Source organism: Colias philodice, chromosome 7 (genome assembly GCF_061535455.1).
Source record: "Colias philodice isolate Cphi_HAF_F1 chromosome 7, ilColPhil1 Martin Lab GWU primary, whole genome shotgun sequence".
Classification (NCBI taxonomy): domain Eukaryota; kingdom Metazoa; phylum Arthropoda; class Insecta; order Lepidoptera; family Pieridae; genus Colias; species Colias philodice.
In genome coordinates, this window is record NC_143092.1 from 4,949,459 (window position 1) to 4,971,177 (window position 21,719).

The following is a 21,719-nucleotide window of genomic DNA, read 5'->3' on the forward strand; positions in this document are numbered from 1 at the left end:
TAACGTCAAATCTCATAATATATTTTCAACTGAATACGTTTGCTGCAGTTTTCGATTTATTAATTAAATAAAATAAAGATCAAATTAAGTACGTTACAATTTATATCTTGGAATTAAATGAGAATTCGATAAGTAAGAGAAGCAGCGCTTTCAAACGAACAATTTTGATGAAGATCAAGAGGCAATGTGTAACCAGCGGGGGCAACATATTTTTTACTAAAATTAGGGTTGTGAGGATTTTGAATAATATTAAAATTAAAATATGACGACACTTTTCCAACTTCCAATAACAACCAACGTTCAAAAAATAATCGGGTGAGTACTTTTCAGGTGTGATTTTCTACTATTTTGTACATCTACAATTTACATGATGTCGTATAGCAAGAACTTCAATTAACTGAAAGCAAATCGGCTTACTCTAACGAACATTTAATCTATACGTAAGGTTCTAGTCTGTACCGTTGAACATTTGAGCTGATTGAGAATTCTATTAAAGGCTATGAGCTCAGCGGTCGTGGAATATATTAACTATGCGTGAACTTTATGCAAAGCTCTCGAGCAACGGATAAGTACGTATTACAGAATTTATTAAGGCTAGCTGTTTCCTATGTAAATTATAAAGCGTCTATTTATAAGTGTAGCCAAATTCTTGTCATATTGTAACCTCGTTTGTCTTTTTCTAATTTATAGCATGAGAAATAATTGTATGTAAAGGAAATATTTCGGATGTTGTTGTGTGCTTCTGCTGTTACAGTGCATGCCTTGAGATTTTAAACAATTTGCTTTGCTTTACTTTGAAATTCAGTAACTTACTCAATCGTTTTGTTATTGTTATCAAAATGTTCTCTTATTCAAAGCAATTTAGTCACATCACACAAAAGAAAAAGAAACTCAAATTAATTATAAAGTGTCTCCAGCAAATCCCCACTGCAAATGAAACATTCCAATCGTAATAATGTAGGAATTGAAAAGCATATACCTACCTACATACTTACATTTACAGCAAATATAAGTAAGAATTTGGCTACTAACGTACTTACGTTTTTATGATTATAATTTTCATACCTAAACACCAATCAAACAAAATAATATAAAGAATATTTCATGCTCATTAATCTTGCAGCCAGATGGTTTAAACTAAATAAAAAATGTATAAGAAAACAGATATCTTTACTTAGTAGTTATTTACATAAGTGTGGATTGAAGCAATTAATAATGGTATTTATCACCTTTGCATGCATAAATGTAAGTTGTTATCAATGCCATATATAAATTTTACGAGAAGATAAATATTTTATTGTAATTACAAAATGCAATCATTACAATAAAACAATATTTAAAAGGTACAATAATCGTTAATATCTGAAGTGCCGCTTAAATTCAAAATTAACGATTATTTATTAACTTCCAAGGATTTATAATTAAACTTTTGAAACTTTAAAAAATAAAAATAGAAATAAAATTTACACTGAAACACAATATTAAAATATTCTTTCTACTTAAAAAATGAGTCCGTAATTAAATATAGTAAAACTATTCCTAGAAATTGGAAGAACAAAAGATTAAAAAGATTAGTGAAGCTTGTCATGATAACATAAAACAGTTGGTAAGTCAATTAGATAACATAATTTTTTGTATCAATTTTCCTTATAGGTACATACTTACTTATAAGCTACCTACTACTTTGATGGAAAGTAGCCTTACAATTTCCGATAAATCTTAATGACTAATGTTGTAATAATATTTCAATGTGTTTGAAATATATATTATCTTTATATTATTATAATATGTAGGTTGTAGATGTAGGTACATAACTAAAATTGTTATGAAATAAAAGGGACAATCCCCATGGTAAGAGATATTACCAATCATCAACCATACCTAAATACTAGAATATTTTTGTACTGAAAATTTTAATAAATTAATTTGTTCCAAGTTCGATTCATTGAGTTTATTTCGTGGTTTTGGTTTCGTTTCAAATTGATTTGGAAAATATGATTTGTTTGTATTTCAAAATATGTACTAAGATATTCACCACATTGTATGTAAGTATCTATCATACTAATGTTACTATAATATTACTATTTCAATGATTCATTATTTCTCTACATTTTTAGATAATACACATTTCATGTTTGTTTTTTTTAAAGATATCGATATTAAAATTGTTGTTTTTGCACATACCTATATGTTTTATTATTTAACACATTTATATTTTAATTTTTTAACTGAGAAGCTATTGGAAAAATACAATGTTATAACGCTGTGCTCACGACATAACCTGCGCCTTCGCTTCGGATTTTTTTATCAGTCGTACTTGGACTGTCATACTAATATTTCACGCATATCAGTTTGTTACTATGTTGTAGTAATGCGTGTGTATAATTTAAAATATCTAATTGGAAGGCTAGACCATAAACTATGTCTACGATGAATGTTATTTCTTTAGGTAAGAAGGTAAAAGAGCTTACACACAGTTATGTAAAGTGAAACGCGTTCAAGAAGCTCCGAAGTCTGAAAGGAAGTGCAACGCTGACGAAACATTAGAAAACTTATTTAGAACAAATTTATTGCGTATCGGTAAATTAAGGCTTAAAGTAGAACTGAGACCGTGATCTTCTATTCTATTATATCAATTTTATAATTCGATGGTACACGAAAGATGACCTCTGGGCGGTGATATAAGTCTAAAGCTTGAGCGCAAGACTGAGCTTTCCGATGCTTTTGTACATACTTAACGTAGGTATCTGTTTAGATAAACAATTAGGTAATGTAATATGTAACATTGGATCGCGATGCAAATTTCAATTTTACAAGATTTTTATCACACGAAATTGCAAAATCATTTTGATAAGATAATAATGGTTTTAAAAATAAAACATATACATACATTCTGAATGAATGATAGATATCTATGATGCAGTAGGCATGTGCATTTTGTAATATTATTAAAATTTAATAAAAATAAACCTTTATTGCATGCATGAAAGAAAGTTATAAGAAAAACGACGGGAATATAATGTTTACAAAATAAAGTTACAAACGGAGAAAATTCACTAATTGGGTAGGTAGTACATACTTGGAAAAGTAACATATAGGAATTTCTACGTGGTAGTAATTCAAAAGAAAACATAGTACCTACACTTCATAATTTCTTATGCATTGTTCTATTATAAACTATTTTTAAATCAATTGTAGAGCAATACGTATTCATTCAAATTGTTCGAGTCATTTAATCTGGTTCACATCCTTACCCTACATACCTACATTCGATGACACATTATTTAATACATTACATAATACACGAAATTAAATAATGTATAAACACAATATAAATCACTTTCAAGCCTTCTTTACGTCATCTGTGACGTTGAGCTTAGTGACGTTAACTTGCAAGTAAAGCTAATAGTGTTTGCATGTGATTATCGATATTTTATTAAGTGCTGGCGGAATTTTTATGCTATTGAATTTAATTATTAACTGATGTGTAAGGCAGAGTTCTTAACTATATTATGTTTGAATTTTGAGATATTAGAAACGTTTAGAGTCTTACTTCAACGAACGTTATTATATGGTCAGTTACTAAAGAGGAGCTTTTGCATTTATGGTGAAATTATTGATACATTAATGAAATAAAGAGCAATAATATTATATAATCAGTAACATATGACACAAATATTTTGATTCAAAACAAATATGTGACAGTGAAAAATATTACTACATTCATATTCTGAAACATATAGGCCAATTTCAGCTGCTTCGTCTCAAAATGACAGAAATACTTGGCTTCGGGACACCTAGCAGAATCATCGACATAATTGTTCATCCGCGTTGGCATCACTACAGCAATATTAGAAGCGAATCACTGAATCAATTACGAAGCATTACATCATCGAAGGATTGAGTCACGGCCACAACCTGTTGCCTTCAAGTTTCGTCCTTTAAGTCCGTGGGTTGGATCCTTTTAGTCATCATATGATACTATGTTAAGTCACTACTGACCGCAATATTGTAAACAATCATTTCGTTAAACAACTGACGTTTACGAAGACAAATTATGAATTCCTTAGATGCATTAGTTACTATAACTTCCTACCGCCTCTACTATTCGTTTAATAACATAGAGCTTTACTGTGACAAATGGTGAGGCTGTCCAAAGATTCCATTCATAGATTGACGAAAAAAATTAGAGTCATTTCACTTAACAAGGAACAGAGATATTATAAAGCTGAAGAGATTGTTTGTTTGTTTGTTTGTTTGAACGCGCTAATCTCGGGAACTACTGGTCCGATTTGAAAAATTCTTTCGGTGTTAGATAGCCCAATTATCGAGGAAGGTTATAGGCTATATATCATCACGCTACGGCCAACAGGAGTGGAGCCACGGGGGTGAAACCGCGTGGAGCAGCTAGTATAACATAGGTGGTTTGTTAATGTTGTTTCAGTTTAACATAGGCGTGATTACCTACCAGCTTTATAACACTATCCTTTATTAAAGCTTAATACAATACCGTTTATTAGAAGAAGTTTTTAGGAGGAGAATTAAGGTTACAATACTAATTTTTACCTATAATTTCAAGTGAACTTTAAAAACGTTAAACAAGTGGACACAAAGTTTAGTATCGTCTTTTCATTCGCTTCAAATGCCAAGGTCTCACAAACTAAATAATATCCTTCTACGTGTGTCGTCTGAATAATATTTTCTTGTTTTGAAAGGGAAGATCATAATATCATCTACTTTTTATACATATAATTTTTCAATCTAGATATTTTTCGATTTTTTTATGAAAACGGCCTGAAAAAGCTTTCTTACTGCATAACACATTACAACTTACAACAGAATGTTTAGAGAGATAATTAATATAACAAAATTGAATTTGTAGGTATATAAAACAATGTTTATTTGAACTTTTTTCTATATTGTATTTATTGTTTTACAATTTATATAAATATTCCATGCAAATTGAGCGTCACCTAGAAGTAGATATAGGTAAGTAAGTGCGCTATAGAGTATTCAAGCAATATGAATGATGTTTTTAATTTTTAAAAATATATTAATAGCTTTCAGACTTCAATGTTCTTCCACAGTAACAAAAAATGTGTCTTGAAAATTAATGAATCAAGGGCCACACATAGGTACGTCCGTATGTGATGTTTTTTTATAGGAATGTAGATTGTTTTGAGCAATAGTCAAGAATAGACATGATAGTAATGCTACAATTTATCTTAAGACTGACAGCGAGTAATTAAAATCGTGTATTGATTAATAGTATTTTATAAATACATGTTTGGGTGTTATTTTAATATATTTATACACTAATGTGTTAATTTAATTATGACGAAAGGATCAGACGTATTGATTATTTATTGAAGCTGGGAATGCAATAAAAAGATTTTGATACCCATAAAACCGTTTTACATGGTATCGTAATCCATACTTTTTTATAATGCGAAATTAATTCAAATTAGATTGTTGCGGAGATCACTAATATCGGAATAATTTAAAGAATTTAGTATGCCTTCATTAGATACCACACCCTCAAAGATCGACATAGTAAAAAATATAGATGTTCAATTATAAGCGATAAATCTTTTTTTCAGTATTGCTCTCAAAGCATATTTTTGTTTCAGGTTATATGAAAAATAGCTACAATAGGTATACCAATTAAAAATTGAATTCCTAAAAAAATGAATGTGCTGTGGCGTTTCACCCGTGGAACTCGGTTAGGTTAGGTTCCCGCATATAAGTTGCCAAGTGTCATTACAATCCTTTTAGTGATTTTTGCATGAACGTGCGACATTCATACAAACTTTGGCGTTTGTAATGTTACTAGGATTATTATATATGTATATTATTATCGGACACTGGACTAGCCTGCCCGGCTTGACTCACGTTAAGCTGTATCTTTTTTTTAATTTCCACCAGCCCCTGAAAGTTTAATTATTAAAAATTATTTCATAGCGGTTGTTTACCTTTTACAAAATTTCATATTTATAAGCTTTGTAAGTTTGAGTTGTGAAAGTTTATAGAACGGAAAAATAACAAGTGGACTTAAGAGGCCTTCAGGGTTATTTCTCTTAGATTATCTTAAGCATTCTTTGTCATGTCATTGTTCATTAAATAAATTGCAAAGTAATGGTTGTTATTATTCTTAATACTGTGCATTTGAGATAATTGATTGAATTGGCACAAAGCAAAATGTAAAAACAACTTTTTATATCAATGGCCATGCGATGAAAGAGATAAGTTTAAGTAAACGGATACGTTCACACCTCAAACTTAAAGTTTTCAGTTAAAAAAAATAGAAAAAAAAGGGTATTTATTAATTTATGGGCTCGATAAAGTAATGAATATTTAATGCAGCATTGAACATAACACATAATAGGTACCCACAAATATAATCTAACAAACATTTTTAATAGATAAAATCTTATAAAAATACATAAACACCTATGAGCTTTTTAACCTCGACCGTTTAAATCTTGATGAGCTTCACATATTAATAAAATAAAGACCTTGAATAGTGCTTAAATGATTAGCACCTCAAAGGCTGTATGTATGTAATAGCGGATTGTTTGGCCGCTAAGATATGCTTATTGTGTTTATTTAATAAATTAACCTATTGATTGAGCAGCCGATTTGCCTGTCAAAATATTTAGTCAATCATGTTCATATTTTGTTTTGAGGATGTGTTGTTGTGAAATCAGTTGATAAATATGGAATGGAAAATTGTTTTATGGTGTGTGGATTATAAATTCTAATGCACTTATCGTTGGTCATTATTCTTTTGTCACTTTATTGGTGAGAATCAATAGGTAATACTTTTATAAGATTGGGATCATAAATGTTTGGATCATTAACAAGTCGTTTATTTAACTACTCAAATGGAAATTATTTGAAAATTAAATTGTTTTTAGTAATTTTTGCTTTTTCAGAATATTTTTTTTCTGTTTAGCTGAATGTCGTTTAAAACTCCTGAGGAATCCCGTCCCTATCCTGTTTGTATTGAAAAAAAAAAAAAACATTCGCACCCACCCTTTATTGTTTAATAATGGAAACTTCTTCTTTATAATAATCATTCACGTTAATCACTATAATTTTTAATCATTAAATGACCTATATTTAGATCGTATGATAGGTACTTATATGTAAAATTTTGGGAGTTATAACTATAAAACCGAATTTCAGCACCTGCTATAGTTGCGACTTGCGAGTTTCGACATTAGAGTTAAGGAGACAGGTGGAATAGGCACCTGTTTCAAATGAAGACTTTTGTATGAAAACATCGTGTACAAAGTTATAGAACTTAGAAGCATTGTTGTAGAATAGCATGGAAAATTTATGAAGGTTAGGTAAATTTTCGGTTGACGTGCATTGAGTTCACAACCATTCTAAAGAGATACATATCAATTTAAATTTGTGCTATTCACATAAAAAGTAATAAAATTTGCACGTATCTAGACGTAAAATTAAGATTGAAAAGATTACAAAATCGCATGAAATTGATAAGCACGAACGAATTTTAACATAATAGATAATTTTTTCTGAGCACGTAAAATTTACAGCATATTATAGCCACGACGATTCCTTTGTTCGCATTTCAAAACTTCATTACAAAAAACCATTTGTACCATTCACGATTCCTTGCCATCGTTTGTCAAAGATAGCGTTCACATATATTTTCATACTCTAAATAATCTTAATGTCTTCCTATTATCGAGGAGCACGTGTATGTTTTCAGTGAGAATTTCTTGACGTTTCGTTATTAATGTTGTTCTAGGTGCACCCTCTGTCTACGCTAGATTTACAACTGGGAACAAAGGACATCAATTTTCATGACATGTCATTTTATGAGAGTTTTTCGGTGTCTAATCGGAGCATGGGTTTAATGTTGGAATACTATGGAATGTTCTTCTTGCAATATTTACGTGAAAAATTTAATAAGTTGCGCAGTAACATTTTTTAGATTGTTTTCAGTACCTAGTTCATAGTAGCATTATTTGTGTGATAAAAACGATGCATTCCTCAAGACTTTTGATCGCATGGCTGTCGCATTAAAATTGAGATAAAATCAAATCTATAAAAACAAGTGTTATCAGCTTATATCATCGGATATCGCAAAAATACAACATGTAAAAATCATATTCGTAAATTTTATATGTAAAAGTTTAACAGCCAATAAAACTTGAATCTACCGTTGCACGCCTCTGAAGTCTGAACTGTTATGTAATTTTTTTATTATTATTAATGCTGAGTAAGTTCATATCATAAAACATTACTTAATATTCTTTAATACCTTGTAAATTTTATGTAAGTTCCTGTGCAATGTAATTACATTAAATCATTCATACTTTATCAATGAATTGTCACGACTACGGAGGCGGGGCTGTGTGATTGTCATTGCCATTTTACCATATTTACATATTCTAGTGGATCAGCAAAGCAAAACCAGTTCTTTTCTTAAGTAAATAGAGTTGTAACTCGGTTGTTAAAATTCGGTAAAGATATTTGAATACACGGAAGCCGTATCTACATTATTCTGTCGCGCAAACATCTTTGCGGCAGATAAATTGTAGTCTTATACCGTGCCTTTGTCCCGTCAATGTGTCAAGTGGTAGTCCTCAATCGTACGCCGCTGACATTATGTCATACTTTTACTTACAGATTTAATGGCGCGTTGACAAAGCACAAACGTCGTTCGTACCTAATTACCGGTTGTTGAAAAACCGATTGAAACAAAGGTGGCTGCCTAACATTTTCAAATAGGAATACCTATGAGATTGTAAGGACTGCAGCAGTCAACTGTTCAAACGTAAGGAACGTTACATTAGAAAATTATGGTTACATTAGAAAATTATGACATTATATTTTAAAATGTAATCAGACATAATATGTCTGTATAAATCCGTAGAGCATTTTTTGTCAGGGTAGATAGTGGCTAAGGTTGAGACTAATGGCGAAAAATAAAGCAAAAAAGGGAAAAGCTTTTGAATTAAAATTCGTTACCAGTAGGAAACAGTGCGTTATTGGGTAATTATATTGATTAGATAAATTATTAATATTATTCAAGTATGTATGAAAATAAGGAAAATTAACTTCGAACATTTATAATAATTAATTAATTAGCATTGAAATAGTAAACGTCAATTTTGCAACAGACGCGGACGCTTTTATATCTTGCGATTTAATGAGACAATTTCTTTGCAGTATAGAGCAGTGTGTAGCACAAACTACAAGTAAAATTATAGTTCGACTTTAAATGATCCATAATCATTAAGATAAACTGTGAATCTCATTATTTTTACTAATTTTATGTGAATAGTAAGATTAAGTGGCATCTATTCAAATTAATAATAAATTTAAATATTTAATTAAAAAAAAGTTACATCTAACACAAGAAGTGCACTATAAACACAATAAATGTCACAAACATACACCATAAACTTTCAGTTGCCCAACAAAAAAACATGCAAGTTCCAGAACATTCCAGTTTAACGAGTGTACCAGTTATCTGAGCCCGCCCTAATTAATACAGATACTTTAAATCTATTACAGTTTACACGGATTAGCCGGCGACACTATCGCCCGTGGATGCGACGTTTCCGACGCGCTTGTTTGCGGGATTTAATCGTAATTGATATTTTAGATAAAATTAAAGAAGCTCTTAATGGACACGAGAGTTGTCTCTTTAATCGTTCAAATGTAGGAGTTTTAATATGTGAATAACATATTATTTATTTGGGATATACTTAACCCAGTAAGTATGTAATATGTTTTAACATGGACAAAACTTTGGTCAATAATGTGAAAATAATAAATAGGTTAAAGAAATGTTAGGTCCAAATGGGGACACACATTGTATATATGTAATTCAATATTATGTACTTAATTCAATTGCAAGCACTGAACGCTTCGAATCGATGAAAGCTCTCTATCGCAACGTAACGAGAGACTCTATCTTATATTCTGACCCTTCTACTTAATTGTATTTTTATTTAATACAACAACTACATATATCGCATATACTGTCCCTTTTATTATAATGCATTTAATTTAATAAATATAATCGTTGACACAAATTTAACCATTGTGGTGTCATTAATTCATTATAGACTACATATTTGTAGACTCTACAGTCTATAACTATCGAAATTTTTCACAAGCCAAACATGTTTTTTTTTTGGTATTGTATTGTTTATGTAGGTATTGTATTAGTCATTTAAAAATCTTTTACTAGTATTTTTATAATAATTGTTCCAACCTATGGAAACGTGTTTTCCTTATAGGATGCGGAACTGAATCAGGTATTATATTTTATCACCAAAAAGCAAATCAGGTTTATAATAATAATAATTTTTTATTTTCATTTGTCTCTTTTTTATTAATTTTTTGCTCATATTACGGTCTTTTGTGAAGTGCTTTTTAATTAAAAATCTAAATACCAAGTTCAGTGAAAATCACTACAGAAATTTTTTTTAATTGCAGTATAATATTATATTATCTGTTATAGATACGATTTGAGACATATTCCAGAGATATATTATAACATCTTTTTGTAAAAACAAGATACATATATGTGAATTATCTTCTGATAACATATTTCATTGTTCTTTGTAACAATATATTCATTGGCTAGATAATATTAAATTATTGCTATCGACTATAACTTTCTATTACTCACTTGAGGAAATAAAATTAAAAATAGTACTAGATAAACATGATTATGCTAAATCTTATCTTATTTTGTGACAAATAATATAAAAGTACGTTTAATAAACATAAAGATCAGTCCCACTAAACTTAAATTTAACGAAAAATGACATTGACCCATTACTTTTAATTAATGGTTAAATTGGACGTAACACGGACTATAAATAGACTTTGAAATTTAACACGATAATAATAAGTACTGAAATGATTATTTTAATTTATTTAATGATAATATTAAAGTGATATCTGGTAGTCTGCAAAATAATAATGTAATAAACTAATAATAAAATAATGATAAAGAGATAGGCTTAAAATCACGTTTAAATTAGATACTTACTTTGATAGAACGTATGTCTTCATAAATTAGTTATTCACAGCCCATTGCCTCTTTCTAATTATTTATTTTATAATTTAGATACAACTATCTAGATTATAAAAATTGAGAGATGAATGTAAAAAATATTGTCATATCTCTACATAAGATAGAGTTACAGTTTTCGTCTTAAATTTATTAATTTGCCTTCTATATATTATCGAGAACTTTCTTATTATCTTAGTTCGATAATGATCGTTTTATAATGTGATACTTCATTGATAATTGTCTAAGATTTCGTACGTATCAGTTAAGTTATCAAAAGTTTCGGTTAATCGCCAATTGAATTGACTTCGGTAAGTAATCCGTCAATGAAGTGCCCACCAATGCGCGCAGAATGTAGAGTGATAATGCTTACATCCTATTGGTCGATAATGACGCCATGGCTATTTTGGGATCGAGCGAGAATGCGCGCGCTGAGGCTCATGCATGTGTGGAGTGCGAACGGGTCGCGCGCATGTGTGCGTGTGTTGTTGAGCCGCGCGGCGCGCTCTCTGTTTATCGCGTGGTACTGTAGCCGGCGAGCGCCTCGCACTCACGTGCGTTTCGCGAACTCCGAGTTTTCCGGCGGCTGCCGATTTACATTAGCGTTCTATGGTGTTTTTCAACAGTTTATTGGTGCTAATTCGTGCCGGGCGTTAGGAAAACATTAGAGAGTCCGTTTATTAGCTCGCGTTTTGTCGGTGTGGCATATAAAAATTATAGGTGTTTTCGGCGGATGCGATGAATAAATTTTGCAAATCGAGTCTGTGTGTCGAAAAGAAGAATCGTGATAGCTATGTTTTGATCGGTCGGTGTGGTGTGCCGGGCGGCTTGGATGCGATTCGGCTCGCACTCATCCTGACATCTTCAAGATTTCGGTGTCTTTTGGACTGCGACTTTGTGGGACATATGGACATTGGAGTGAAAAACACACTGGACTCTCACGCTGAACCCGGCGGATATTAAGGTATGACCTTGAAGCCGAAACACATGTAAATTCCGTCCAACTAATGCGATCCTTATCGCTTTACATTTCCTTTACTTAAATGTTTTTCACCTTTATATTTTTTGTTACCGTGGTTTCACTTTGAAATATCGAATCCAATAAGATTTCAATTGGTTTTTGGCTTTCACTGGTATAAAATCTTTTCAAATTATTATTATTCGAATATTTATTGAGAACTCTACATTTCAGAATAAGGATTATGTATTGTTAAGTTATGATACAGTAACGACCACGCTTTCCATTACCATTTTCTTATCATATCACCAAATTACTGTTTACTCTTAGTTTTGATGACATTTTAATGATGCATATGTGTCGCTCTAGTCATTCATTACGGTTGAAATCTAATGCACTTTTAATTACCATCTTAATTGTTGCTACGACGCTCACATGAAGGTGTATCTTGCTCATATTAGCCTTTACATTGTCATTATTTTTAGAGGCCTTAAAATATAAAGACTTTTAGATACATATTATAATTAAGTAATGAATGTAGAGTTTTCAGTTTTGTTGAGTAACAGTAACAGTATGAAACTTACATAATGTAGAGCCCGTAGGCCGTATGTAGAGTCAGTGAAAATTGGCCTACAAAAATAAAAACCAATGATTTATATATATTTATATATATTAACTAATCAACATAATATGCTTAAATATTAAAGCTTGAGATAGATGCGAGAGTCAATTGGAGCTTCATGAAAGTGAATAATATGAAGAAATATCGTAATACAAAATACTTAGTTTCAATTTACATAAGTTAACCTAAAATATTAACTAGACTAAACTTTATTTAAAATATCAATCGTATAAACAAATAATCACATATCGAAATTGAAACGAACCTCGCCAGGAAAACCACAACACTGACATTCGAGAAGGTTCCAAAAGAAAATCTTACTTTTTTGCTTCGCTTAAATATAACCTAAAAAGAGTATCTTCAAATGATATTTAAATATTCTAATTTGTTATTAAAGTATAAAAGTACTGGATCAATAATTCTAGTTTCTATTACCTTTTTTGCAAGCATTCGATATCAGACATGAAAAATGGTATTACGTTTATTACAGTAGTGAATAACGTTCATGTAATGTGACTCAATATGAGTAACGGAATCATATCCTGAATATTCATTATAGCATATTATGTAATGTTTATCTTTTTTTTTATCGTATATTTTTATTATTCAAAATCTTTACTTAATGTTTCTGTAACATATTGTCATAGAACTCTCTTCATATTTTGCATGCTCATAATTAAAGAATTATTATAATGAATTTTGATGTGTATTCTGTGATTGCTATGAAGTTAAATGTTTTGTTTACAACATTTTAAAAGCAACTAATAATGCAGGAAGAAGACGCATTATTTTCTTCTAGAATTAACATACGTACAGACATCAATCAAGAATAAATTGTGCCTTTTTATGTAAACAACACAATAAAAATATTAATGAAATATTTACATTAATACCGGTATAATATATGCCGGTTTTATGTCATCAAAGCCGAGTGGAGCGGAGGAGGTAAATAAAAACGTTATAAAGACAAGTCTCAAGTTTTTACTGACATGGTTGTGTATCAATAAAAAAAATTAAAGGAAACTCCTTTAATTTTAAAAATACTAGCTGTTCGACCGCGGCTTTAACCATGTAGTCAAAGAAATCTCCCGTCGGAGTGAGTTTCCTGTGGTAAAGCCCAAGTCAATAGCGTCCTAACTATCTTCAGACACAACAATCATATTATTACCAGCTAAAAATTTAAACAAATTACAAAATTTTTATGATCGCATATAACAACTAATAAGGTTAAAAGTTTTTAAAAGGTAAGACAACTTGAAACATTTCATAATTACTACAATGTATTCTTACATTATTTTGACATGACGTATAAAAAATACATTTTCTCTAAATAACAAAGCTTAAAGCACACGTAACGTTTTATGAATGGGCCGACATGACGCCTCCACAAACTGTTTATTCTCGCTTACCAACGACCGGCACCAAAATAATTGTTTTAGCACTGCACCCAATGTCCTCGGGACGACACAATTTAATAAATGCCGCTCATTTAGTTAACACCATTTTATAGAACACATACCTATAAACTAAAATAGATAATCTTTGAAGTATCCTGAAGGCTATAGAAAGCAGTTGATAACATATATTTTTTGAAATCAAATATTTAATATTGTATTCGTGTTAACAAGAGTTAGAACATGCACATTTACGAAATGCACTCTAATGTTTATGTCAATAGACGTCGAACAATGTAAACAATCGTTGAAATAAACGAAATACTTCATATCAACAGAAGTTATATGTACTTTTTTAATATTAATGCGAGCATAATAATTAGTAACGTATCAATAATAGTAAATCATAACCTTATCACATAAATCAATCGCTTACATTGTTCAAATTATAACATTAACCTTATTTATTTCCAACGTTGAATACATGCTACTATTCACGTATTTACTTAACTTCAAAATTAATTTCAATGCCATAGTTCGTACGTGGTATGAATATAATTTAATAAAACGATACTAGGTATGACTATTAAACGTATCTTCATATTATCGTCGAAGATAAACGATAAGCAAAGCTTTAAAATGCAAGAAACATGCAAGGGCGTGTAAAGGGACATTATGCAACGAGAACTTGCATAAAATGTAAATAAAACGGGACTTGCAAGTTATTGCAAAGTCACATTACAGATATTTTACTGTATTCCATATTGTACTTAACATTAAGAATATATTCTTGATAAGCGTGGCACACATGAATCGGACAAGGCCTCCACACATATGAATGGATGTTAATTATGTGTTTGTTTATAGCCAACCCACACACGTTCACACCCGCACACATGTGAGCTTCGAACACGGCGTGCATAATGAGCCTTCACATTTAAACTGTTGCTGATTAGAAACTAAAACGAAGAATCGTGGACGTTGAAGTATGACATTCCTTAAAATTTTACATAGTGAATACAAAAACAATAAGAGAGATTCTTTGTTCTCGCACAAAAACAAATGTTTAACTCCTAATTTAGTGCGTCGTTGTCGAAAACTTTAAGGAATTGTTTCTAAAATTTAAAACGTGACTGAATGCACAGTAGGTACCTTTATAATGAAATAGAGCTCGTGTTACCTTCACACATACACATTTGGTACTTTAGAATAATAAACACAAACTTTTGTTATTTTTTATCGAAATAATACTTAATCACTTCCTACAGCTCAAAGGGCGGAAGTAATGCGTTTAGAAAAATAATAAATTAACGTTACTCGTGTTAATACGATTCGTTTTGGTGCCCTTGCTGTAAGGTCAATTTATCCGACGATCTGGGAGGGACCCAGCGACGGGCCTATTACGAAACGTCGTAGCATTAATTCACTGTTTGCGTTTTTCTTGTATATTCTGTCGATAACTTCTCAAGTGGCTCTCTGATAATTCGAGTGGGTATCGAAGGACGACTGTCAACTATGCCGTAAATTATAATCATACCATAACCTTTGTGTTAACAAATTAGTAATATTTTTAATCGTATGACGTTTTCGTTAGTACGTTATATGGATGTATTTTTTATTGGCTTTTGTTTACATGTGCTCAGGAAAATTCTATTGCATATGAAAATGTAGTATTGTTTGGATATAAACGATGCGATGGCTTGTCACATCTGAAGTAAACAATTCAATGTTCACGCTTGATAGACATTGTATTAAATAGTCTGTGTTTGTATGATACCGGTGCCAAAATATAATATAGCAGACAGCGGTAGTTGTAAACAATAAATGTTGAAGGTCTTGTAACGTCTGCCTGAAATAGTATATTCCATAATATATTTTATGTTATTCATTTTACATTTTTCATAATTAGTATAGGTGTTATTTCATTGTACACTCGGTAAATAATATATGGGTCACCTTTAAAATAAACATAAATAATACCATGTAAAAAAGTACATAGATAAAGCACCATAATATAGTCAGAAGTTGATTCCTTCCATTTTTAATATCATATCTATAATTCAGTTGAAAATTTAAATTATTGATCCTATTTAAAAATTCGTTAACCTTTTTTAATGCAAATAATATATCGATTAGAATGGAAAATTTTATTAATTTCTTCCTTTAACCAATTAAAGATTGCGACACAACGCACTCCTATTTACTCCGCAGACCTAAATATCAATGTGATTCATAGACATTATTATAGTATGATAAATATAATGCAACATCGTAATATGTACATCCTGGTGGAAAATAAAACATCTTTAATCGATGACATGACTGATTAACATTAAAATGCTATATTTTACCACAATTACGATTAGCATACAATGTTAAAATGCCCTTTTCAATGCTCGATGCGCAATAAATAGCTACGCTCATGTGGTGTTCTTTAATACAAAAACTAATAAGCCTTTACTAAAAAGCGATTTCATATGAATACGACCGCAAAGAGATACCAAAATATTGTTCAGAAATAACCACGAATATGAAATTGAATAACCAAACCGCAATCATGACTGAAATAAAATATACCAATCTCTATATGAGCTCAAATTCCACTGCATCTTAATATTTTGCTCAATTTTAAAATAGATAACACTTGTTTTCTTATAATCTAAGAAGGTTGCATTCATATTGAAATGTTAACATTTCTTATCTTTAAAATTCTACAAGGGTAACAAAATTTTTAATGAAAAATAGCATTTCCTCGTGTTATATCTTCTCAAGAAAAGTAGATATTTTTTTCAAGATATATAGAAGATTAGTTTTTGTCAAATTTTTAAAGTTTTGTATTACAATTATAGGTACCTAATTATGGTTATTAGAAATAGCTACAAAATAATGAGCTGTTTTTTGCACCTTTCAGTTTGTATTCATTATTATATTTATCAATTCAAACTCCATTGTTTCACACCGTTATCACGGAATATTATTTATTACTGAGCGTGTTAACCGCATAATCTTAATTAAACCACTAAAGATTATTTTTATCTTGGAAATTTGCACTTGCGAATGGTCGAGGCGTCTTTGCTTGACCTGCTTGAGATCGCAAATATTGGTCTAGTGACTGTAAATACCTTTATCCGTGAGATCGTTTGCTCGGTTTTATATGGATACCCAAGGCACGTGATTTAATCAGACTTGCTGTTTTGATTTTTGTTGGTGTTTTTCATAGTGGTTTGTGGTATATTGATCATGTTATAGCAAAATACTTAATGCAGCTTTTAAGTTTTTGTGCTGTAGTCGTCTCTAGGTTTAAATATTTTCAATCTTAGTTATGAATACTTACTACGGTTTGTATTTAAAATAGTTTTTTTTACAAAAATCTGTTTGTAAATTATCTCTTATAATGCAATTGCAATTTTGGATAGGATAAATATTAAATTTATGAATCCAATATTTTGAGAAAAATATTCATTCATGGTAACTTTTTTAAATTACAAGATTTTTCATTAGAAGAAATCCTATTTGCTAACTAACGTAAAAAAAAAATAATACAAAGCGGCTATTAAAGATAATAATAAAACTTATTTCTCATCGGGTGGTTATGAAACAATGCTTTAACAAGAAATGGATAATAAGAAATGGAAAATAGGCCATCATCCTTCACGATTATTATCACTTATAATACCACAAGAGCTTCAAAATTATCGGGTATTTTCACATAGGTTCGTTGCAAACAAATGAAGGAGTCAAGTTTTTAGTCAAGGTTAAAAAATCAGGAGCGCGAAGCGCGAGTGATTTTTCCTGAAAAACTTGACGACTTTATTTGTTTGCAGGGAACCTTGAGGGAAATGCCAGATAATTTTGAAGCTCGTGTGGTATTCGGGAGATTATTTTTCCGTCCCAAATGTCGGCCAATAATTTCACAATTGAATTGAACCTGTCAGTTTGACGTCAACGACCAGAGAAAATTTTCAAAAAATTATCAGTATAATACCATGTAGGTTGTACCACGTGACGTCGAATGGTGCAATTCTATTGGTCGATATTTGGGTCGGAAAAATAATCATAGTTAAGTAACAGCCAGTTTTTTTTTTTTTAATTATACATGTAAAAGAAAATTATACACGATTATTTAACATAACAGCATAAAGATTTTAAAGCCTGCCATAAGCAATTACATATTATGTAATTCGAACATTTTCACTACATATTTTGTTTCATTAGTATATCAATTATCTCAAACACAACGATTTTCCAAGAATTTTCCATAATTTTCCAAAGCGAACAAAGCATTCAGCACTTAAACACCATCTTATTTCTGATGTCTACCCATAAAAATTTCTTCTGTACCTATATTATGAGAAAATCAAATTATCTTCATTCAACAATTTTTATAGGTAGGTATACTTCAATATGGCTACCAGTAAGAGTCTACTCACAGAGTCTACTAGACCGAAACACGTCTCGATAACGGTCGTAAAATTAAAATTTCAAATTAAATCACGAATAATCAGATCCTCCGTGACCCAATAACACTATAATCAGGTCACAGGTCGGTCTAGGAATGTGTTTGACGCCTCCATTCATCCACATTAGCCTTGCGAGCTATTTAGGCGTATTTCCATCTTGTTTGTTCGCGTGTTAGCATGTCCTTTTCGTATGTTTGCACTAACATAAATTAACGCGATAAGTAAACTGTTTGCTGTTTACTTATAATCTAATGTAGGAAACGATTATTTCCTGGTCGAAAAAATACGAGGAAAACTGAAAAATAGAGTCACATAGAGTCCATAGAGTCCATACTAAACGCGGACCCCCTCACCGCTTACCTCAAGCCCGAATAGCTGAATTTTCGCTGACCGCCTAAGCCCCCTTAAACTACGAAATTATTATTTTCATACATATATTGTAGTGTCTTGCAAGTACATATTTAATTGCTATTTGTATTTAGTCAAACATTATATCGGTTTGTTTTGTAAAAAAATAGGCATAAATAATGACGTCTGTAACTCTATAATATGAATAAATCTTTTATTGTAATGAATTTCATATAAATTAACATAAAATACATAATAACTTAAACGTTTAAATGTTAAATTTTAATATTTAATTTCCATTGTTAAAAGGTAAGCATGTTTCCAGCTTGCATAATTAATGTTTAAATATATCTTAGACAGTAATATCCTTAGTAAGTTATGCAGTTAAGGTGAACCATGAACCTATATATCTCCAATTTATTACTGTAATTACGAATCATTGAAATGAATACCTTTGATAGCAATTGAGTATATTGTATATTATTTCTGTTTGTTATGTCTACCGCCTGGATAATTTATATTAAATGTTTTACCTCTAGCCTCGTACTGCGTAAATTCATTCGGTTTTAAAGCAAAAACTTATCGATTATATGTTTGTTTTAATCATCATATAATTAACACTTCAATCATTGTTGCAGTTAAAAGCAATATGATTTTGTTGAAATATATTTGGCACAATATAATATTCACACCTATTTACAACCATTAAATATTTAACAAAAGAAATACCTATATAACTTAAAATTATATTGCGAGTCGTAACTTTTATGCAATGAGTGTAAATTACTATTAAAAAATCTTGTTCTGAAAACAAACTCGCTAATTGAATTGTGCAATGAACGCCCAAATTACAGTCGAATTCTGAAAACTGCAAATCGGCCCCGAAATTCAATTTGACGTTCGCTAAATCTCGTACAGCTCGTTCAAGGCTTGGAAGTTGTTTCGTTCAAGTGGGTCGTTCTTTGTTGAATATAGAGATAAAAAGCCTCCATATATCGGGTCGTTAATTCTTTAATTATCTCGCTGCATCGTATCAAAAGTACCGCCGGAGAAATCTAGGCGTGAATGCTAATAGTTCTAGAACGTTGACGGTTCGTAAAAGGGTTTTAATGATGTGGTGTTCGTATAGTCGTCTCTCAACCACAATTAGTGAAGCGGTGAAACTGAGAATATGTATAATACGAAAGAATTTTCACTGCAAACTACAAATTGCTTTTTGAAGATACAATATTGCAAATTGAACTATACTAATGAGATAGCCTTAACACATAAAAATTATAATCATTGCTCTCATTAGCTTTAAAACATGTAATTGCATGTTTATAAATTAGAAGAATGACTAAGAGGCTGCTTATATTTACGTGCAGTATTCTGTATTACAATGATAAAGCTCGGGTCAGCTCTAGGTTGAGATATCGCACATATCGCGAGCTCAATAACAATTTGTCGGGTGAATGCGAGGGTTGCCAATTAATTGTCAATCAAAATGTTATTTTAATACCACTGTCTAGAGTACCTTATTTAGTGCCCAACTATTAATTAATTTTTGTTTTTAGTTTCCGACATTTATTTTAACGTATGTTAAATAGGAATATTATGTATTGTTCTTGTGTTTCTTTTTCTAAATGTGTAAGTACTTGGCCTCATAGGAGACTCAATATAATACAGTTTATAAAGTTATAGAACATTGAATGTTCTGTAAATATATTCTAATACCATCAACTTTATAATCTACCATAGGAATATACGTACAATATTATGGCCGTTGTAAAAATGTGATGATAATTTATCAATATTTATATTTTTTATCTTGTATGTCTATGGAAAAGCGCAGCCCTGTTCCTCCCAGCGATAACGACAGAGCGGCGTCTTTGAAACGATGCACACTCGCAAGAGAGGTTTTATCTATGTTTACTAGGTTACTCTATTTTTTATACTGTATAAATGTACCTATTTTTACCTCATATAATTCTCAATACTCAATTTATTCAAATTGTATCATAACGAACCTTAAAGCTCGCGAAACGGATATATAATATTTGATTAACTTATTTAAATCGTTTGTATTCTAATTGCTCCATTTACGGCTATTTTTATATGCTTATAGATTATAACATTTCATTATTGATTGCAACTGTGCAATTTAATAGCAAGTTTTTTGTATTGCTATTTCAATTAATATTTTTTGATATTCAACGTAATGGTCAATTTGACCTTTTGATAATTATGTCTGTTTGATTGCTTTTAATTAGGCCAAGCTAAGGCGTGGCTGCATAAGTTCACGCTACTCTGAGTTCAGACGCATTACCAAAACTTTACGATTAACCTTGCAGATATATTACGAAGTAGGTACTATATTTTGCAAATGCTTGTGAAGATATTCCATAAAATATCGCATTATTTTCGCAAATCATAATCATTATTCATTAGCCGTTATTAAATCGTCAAATTATGTTTATTTTTAGTTTGTTAAAATTTAAAAATAGTATTTACTATTTATAATCAAGTTTTTAATGAAATATTAATTATATTTAGACTCTTTAATTGCTCTACGACACAAAGTAACAGTCTAAACTCTAAAATCATTTAACAGAAACACACATTGAATAACAATTAATAAGAAACTGAATAAAATATTTCACAAGTATTCAGATAAAAATTGAGAATAAGGTAAATACTTGAAATTCCTCTTACAAAGATCGTTGTTTCGTGTCGAAACAGACGGTGTCCTTAGTTCGTTAATTTAAATGCTGCACATTTCGCATTCGATTTAATGAATCCAAAATAACGTACAAAATAAATATTTTAACAGCACGTAATTTGTTTTATCTATGTAGCGTTTATTTTATATTTTACATATTTTATAAGT

At 30.5% G+C, this 21,719-nt stretch overlaps 1 protein-coding gene across 1 annotated transcript in view; it reads left to right on the plus strand.

Moving 5' to 3' along the window:
• The first annotated feature begins 11,575 nt into the window (after nt 1–11,575).
• The window catches only part of Atf3 (Activating transcription factor 3), a 49,024-nt gene continuing 38,880 nt past the window's right edge, over nt 11,576–21,719 (plus strand). Inside the window, exon 1 of the mRNA XM_089697246.1 lies at nt 11,576–12,032. The gene's annotated coding sequence lies outside the window, so the exon portion shown is untranslated. The remainder of the gene's footprint in view (nt 12,033–21,719) is intronic.